The sequence below is a fragment of the Daphnia pulicaria genome, chromosome 6 (assembly GCF_021234035.1).
Source record: "Daphnia pulicaria isolate SC F1-1A chromosome 6, SC_F0-13Bv2, whole genome shotgun sequence".
In the NCBI taxonomy this organism is placed as follows: Eukaryota; Metazoa; Arthropoda; class Branchiopoda; order Diplostraca; family Daphniidae; genus Daphnia; species Daphnia pulicaria.
Genome location: NC_060918.1, coordinates 18,633,921 through 18,639,920, shown reverse-complemented (window position 1 = coordinate 18,639,920; position 6,000 = coordinate 18,633,921). Strand labels below are relative to the sequence as shown.

The 6,000-nt window shown below is 39.2% G+C and overlaps 1 long non-coding RNA gene across 1 annotated transcript; it reads left to right on the top strand.

The window, feature by feature from the left end:
• The first annotated feature begins 874 nt into the window (after positions 1 to 874).
• LOC124344576 lies at positions 875 to 1,760 on the top strand. Its single transcript, XR_006919773.1, has 3 exons — positions 875 to 961; positions 1,061 to 1,312; positions 1,388 to 1,760. It is a non-coding gene; the product is annotated as an uncharacterized LOC124344576 (long non-coding RNA).
• The last annotated feature ends 4,240 nt before the right edge of the window (positions 1,761 to 6,000 follow it).

Below are 6,000 nucleotides of genomic sequence, written 5' to 3'. Positions count from 1 at the left end.
GCGACCAAAGGGAAATTCACAACCGTTTGGCGCACATCCTCCCTCCAGGCGCATACTTTTTATGCAACCTCATCCGTGGAACCGAGACCACCACACCTGGCCAGCAGATAAATACAACTCCAAGAGGCCAGCACTCACGCCACCGACGGAGCCCCTATGGAGCCCACAGAAGATCAAACCCTCCAATCCTCATGGCTTATCTCTCCGCCGCCGAAAGAGAAGAATTTCAACTTTTAGAAGAGGAAAAAAGCAAACAATTTCAAGCCAGATCTCTAGCAAGAGAAACAAAAAACAACATTGAGCAAGCCGAGCGTCGTCTAGCCACAATCGCCCGCCTAAATCTACAACAAGCAGAATTGGATGCAAAGAAAACGGCCCTGCTCCGCTCGAACCGGCCCGTGCAATTTCCTCCGAACACGTCAAACCCGGCGTCTCACACACCAGGACCATCAAACACTTCCATAGATTCGCCATTGCCAAACAGCAGGGATGGACGGGAATCAAGTAGTCGTTAAATTCATTTTACCATAGTCTTTTTTGGATCACTCACTTTTCTTTTGATTTTTTGGTTTTTTGTGACCATACTGGTCTAAACCTTGCTCACGTCGTGTCTTAGCCCCGCCGGCGGACACTTGGCCAGCGGTACCTCAATCTTCTCAACATTATTTGATTACACAAAATTGAACGCTGCACAACGACGATGTTGGTGATCTGCTCAATATCTTGGAGAAAACTCACACAGTTAGCTATAAACAAAGTGTCAATTACTCAATTCCTCCCCAATCCCATCCCATTCATTAAATTAATTTTCCCCCTAAATCGTGAATACGCAATCTCATTTAGCATATCTGGCAAACACGCACAACTGTCTCTTGTAAGAGGCTTTTTTTTAATGGCGTCAGTTTGTTGCAGAGCGTATTTTAGAATACAGGCAGTAAAAGCAGCTATATATTCGTGTATTGTGAGTATATTTTCTCTTTTTAAGTCTTTATATTGTTCATACAGTTTTAATTGTGAAAAATTGATTGTGGAAAGTTACTGACTAAGTCCATTATTGCAGGTATTGCTTTGATGAGGATTCTTCGTCCATCACCATGTTGGAATTGTTGTTAAATCCGTCACATCAATTTTTTAAATTTAAATTTGAAGATGGTTCATTTGATGTTGGGCATGATTCAGTATTTTCCAACCACCCTAGTGAAAAAATGTCCTCTGAAGAGGAATATATTCTCTACTGGCCAAATGATTCTTCAGTGTCAACTCGTAAAGTCAGCAGGAAAACAAAATGCAGGAGATTGGCTGCAAGAGTCATGTACTCAAGCGTTATATATATACAGAAGTTTGTTGGATTGCAATTTTATTGATCTCATCTCATATTTAATTCTAGATGAAAAATTGTCGTTGAAGTAGGGCATGCCTCGACATGCCATGACATGCCTATCCCAGCCTGGCTCCGGAGCAGCTATTAATCATCTCTAATCCTACATCACACACAAAAAAAATCAAATCAAATTTGTTAAAATTATTTAGGTACCTTATACCGGCTGTTTACCTTCAAATGCTAATAATTTTGTCGCCCAAGTACCATTTCCCTTAACATTCCAATTTATTATGTTCTGTTTCCAAAACGTTTCCCAATGTCAGTTGTTAAAAAGTTTGTTTTCAAGGTGTTCTATACGGTGATGGGAAAAAATGTATCTCCCCCCTTATTCCACGGGGAATTCCTTTGAAATACAAAGTGGTCTATTGGTTAAAAAATACTACATTGTCTGTGGCGTTATTGCCTTAAGGGTGAGGATTGATACGAGGTCAGGGGAGGGGGGAATCAGTGAATTGGCTGACATCGCCTCTTGATAGTTTTTCCACCCCAAATAATTCATTATAGTTTCACCTGGGCTTCTGATATTTTGCCAAGGGCGCGCTTGACTGAATCAAGGTGTTAGACCTGTGAACCGTACTTGGTTGGTTACCGTACTTGATCGTTGCCGTGGCGGTGGCTGCCCCACAATAACACTACCAGCGACCGCAATCTAATCAAGCGGCTCCCTTCATTTCGGCCGATCAATGGGCCGCTATGAATCCACTTCATTCACAGAACGGCACACTGGAAGAAATTAAAAATCAATGGGAACGCTTTCTTTAGTAATTACATTTCGATCGATAGACGAATTGACTGGTACACACACGATAATTGTTCATTGATTTAGATACCTTCTATGGCTGAGAGGAGCTGTTGGGCTGGCTGAACCTGCTGGAACAACCAAGTACGTTGCCGGGCCTCCTGGTGCCCCTTGACCACAAGGTTATGCTGGTCCTAAAGGAGACAAGGGAGATGCAGGCGCACAGGGCGCCACTGGTGAGGAACTTCGCTGCGTTTGTTGAAACGTTGACAAAATCTATGATTTGATTTTGACTGGCCGGCTGGCCGTGGATCAGTCATCGATTGAAAGATTAATTGACTTTATCATGGTCGTAACAACGGCGTACGAAAATTTAATGAAGGTGGATGAGGGTAACGGTTGAAGGTGCGATATGAATATTGTCCTCGCTTCTCGCCTTAATCCCTGATGGATGGAAGGCGTGAAAGGAAGAAGGAGGAATAAGGAATCAAGAAATCAAAGAAGAAAAGGAGGTATTCTTAAGGCTTTTCCGAATAAAATTTCTTGGTTTAATGTATTGTTCGGTAACCAGTAACTCGCGGACCACCAAAATAACCACACAGCTAACAGAGTACAAAGAATATGCCAAAGGGGACGACAGCACGATGATATAAGTGGAAGAAACACAAAATTGCACAAAACTGGACAAATATGAAATTGGCGAGAACGTCATTTCCACCACATTTATGGTATATATACTGAGATGTGAAAATGATTGCTACTTTCTCTTGTGTCTTCCCGTTATGGCTACCGCTCAATGATTTTCCCTTTCGTCAAACTGCTCCATTATGGAATACAGAATGCTTGAAACTCAATTGGCTCCAATGTAAAGGCGAATTTTGGCTCCTATTGGAGCAAGCATTTATTTTCCAGAGACTTGACGATAATCTTCAATAGTTTTATGATTCAATACGAGACCGTAATATAGAAAGATGACTTGCGACAAATCAACTCCATATAATGCGATATCTTTCAGGAATTGCACCTTACAAAAAATTAATTAAAAAAGGTAAAAGTAAAATATTAATTAATTAACAAATAAAATGCCTTTTTTACTGATTGCATTAAAACATTCATTTTTCAATTTAGGATGTTTCATTTTCCACAAATTTCACAATTTAATTTCTACCTCATTAACATTTGATATTCTACTTTTCTAACCTTACATAATGAAATATTTCAAATAATGAATATCAAAGTTACATTAAAATTTTTTGATATGTAATATATACTAATGTCATTTAACACTTGTTTATTAATAAAAAAATTACCAAAGACATAGGATGTAGCAGGAAGCAGCTCGGGTGGTTCATCACCAAGTAGATGAATTTGTTTTCCCGGTATACATACACAATCCGGTGTAGAAGCGATGCGATGGGTTCATACACACCCTGAGTCGAACTGGTCTCATCCAAAGTCTGTTTAGTGCAATTTTTTTTTCATTGTGTAGTGATTCCATTTCCATTTCCTGCAGTGCTCGCCATCTTAAAGTAAGATTTTTGTATTTCTCCTCGACTGAAAATTATGAAAAAGAAAAAATTAATTGACCAATACTAATTTGAAATAAAATAAAAACAGTGTAGAACTTTGATAAAACATTTCAGACATAAATTTTTCAAATAAAAAAAAACCTGCTAAGCTCTGCAACAAATTCATACTTTCCTGAAAATAACCAATGGGAACAGAATCTCCATCATACTTTCGAGTTACTGGAAATATGTACGCCTCAACGTCGGGAATGGTTTTATATTTGCTTGGTAGCGTCGCGATAGAGGGGTACAATTTCCTAGTTGTTGTCGGCATGCCCTCCTTGCGACATTGCTCGCATAAACGATCGTCACTGGTCGCAAATTGGTGGACAACAATCAAACAAGCTGAAAAGTTGAGTTTAAATTACTTCATGTACCACTCGTGAATCTTGAAAGGCAGATATTTGTCCGATGTCGCAATTTCCGACAAGCCCTTCATATGATCATCTGCTACGTGCCTACATTAACAACGTAAAGGTACTCATTAATAACTTTTGTAGAAAATACAGAAATCGTAACGCGACGTAATTATAAGAGAACTTTGCAAATTGTACACGTCAAACGCGATTCTCAAAAAATAGATATTTAGATATTTATATATATATCGAGTACAGGTTGGCCTCATACGTGTGTACGGTATGTGAATGTGGAAACCATGTGAAAAGTTAAGGAAACTGTACATAGAGCTAACATGAAAAGTAAACTTTAAGAACTAAAGCAGCACAAAGTAAAATACAAAACTGAGACAAAACATATTACAAAAATTTGGTATTTCAATAAACACCTATAAGGAAAGAAAAATTTGCATACCACTTTGTGGAAGAAATGAGTTCTTGGAGAGGAAGCTGCGCAACAGAAGGATGTTTCCTATCTTCCCACTTAAGTGACAGCAAGAGTTTGAATTTCTTCCATAGCTTACGGCCAGCAATACAGTTGGTGTCGCCTTGGAAAATTAGATGATTCGGATTAAGCGCAGGACACTCGCTACACAACGATCCAGGGCATTTCATCCGGTGGTCTAGTGGTCTCGGGCCGATGAAGTTTGGAGGATAACGTTTTTTATAACCATCAAATACAAACTTTGGCTTGTCTTCCAGTGCCCAAACTTCCTCTGGTAGGTCACGGTATTTATTATCCAGTATTTCATTCTTAACGGCTTCCAGACGAGGATCTGCAAGCATGTCCTGAAAGACCTGATAGTCGATTTCTCCTGCCATTCTATAACGAAAATATTATAAAGATATTATCTTATATACAATATTGTAACTGCTTATACTACTACTGCTATAACTACAAACTTAATAAGTTCAGTAATTGTTTAACACATTTCGGTTTAGATCAGACTTTTCAGGAGTGGAGTCATAACAGCAAGTTTTTTTATAATCAGGAAAAACACCCAATGAAAGGGAGAGATTGACCAATTTAGTAATAGGCGTAACAAGGATTTCAGCATACTCCTTCAGCAAGAACGTGGGTATGGGATAAATAAGAGGATTTGTTAGGACTACAAGCAATCAGCTGGAGATACAGGAAAAAGACACCGTGAAAACACGTGCGGCAATCAGTTCGTCCGGTTCCGAAGCTAGGACTAGGACATAGAACAAACATCAGATTTCCTTAACCTTGTTGAGAAAGAAGTCACCACAGAAGTTTTCCTTCTTGAGATAGAAGTTCTGAAGAAGAGTCGAAAGATCATCATGGGAAGGAAGGTGGAGAGGTGATTTCTTAAAAAAGACGACCCTGAATATGCAATGCGTGATAGTACAGAACCAAGTTGTCCACTCTTGAGATAACTAAGTCAAGGGTATGGCTACTGCTATGAGTATATTCCGTGACACGCTGAATTAAGTCACAAGATTGAACGAGATACACGAATTTCTGACACAACAGATTTCTCAGAGTATCTACATGGATACATAAATCTCTCAGGATCATAAGCTTTGAGGGAGTAGGTAGAAGTAACTCAAAAAGATCATACTCATACTCAACCAAGAAATGAATGGCACTAAAGTGAAGGTGAGCAATATATTTATCACTGTCCGTATTTTAGTGCCATTCACAGAGAGAGAAGCAGAGAATTATTCAAATGATGTAGGGCTAAAATCAACTTTGCGATGTTTAACACAAATCAAGTCACAAAAGAGTGGGGCAACTCCATCGCCACGACCACTAGTTCTCGGAAAGCAGTGTATTGGAGAGTAGCCTGCAGGGCACACATTAAGAAGTATAACTTTACCATAGTCTACTTTCAACCAAGTCTCAATGATAGCGTATCAGTCTAGACTAGTAACAGCCAGATGGTAATTGAAAAT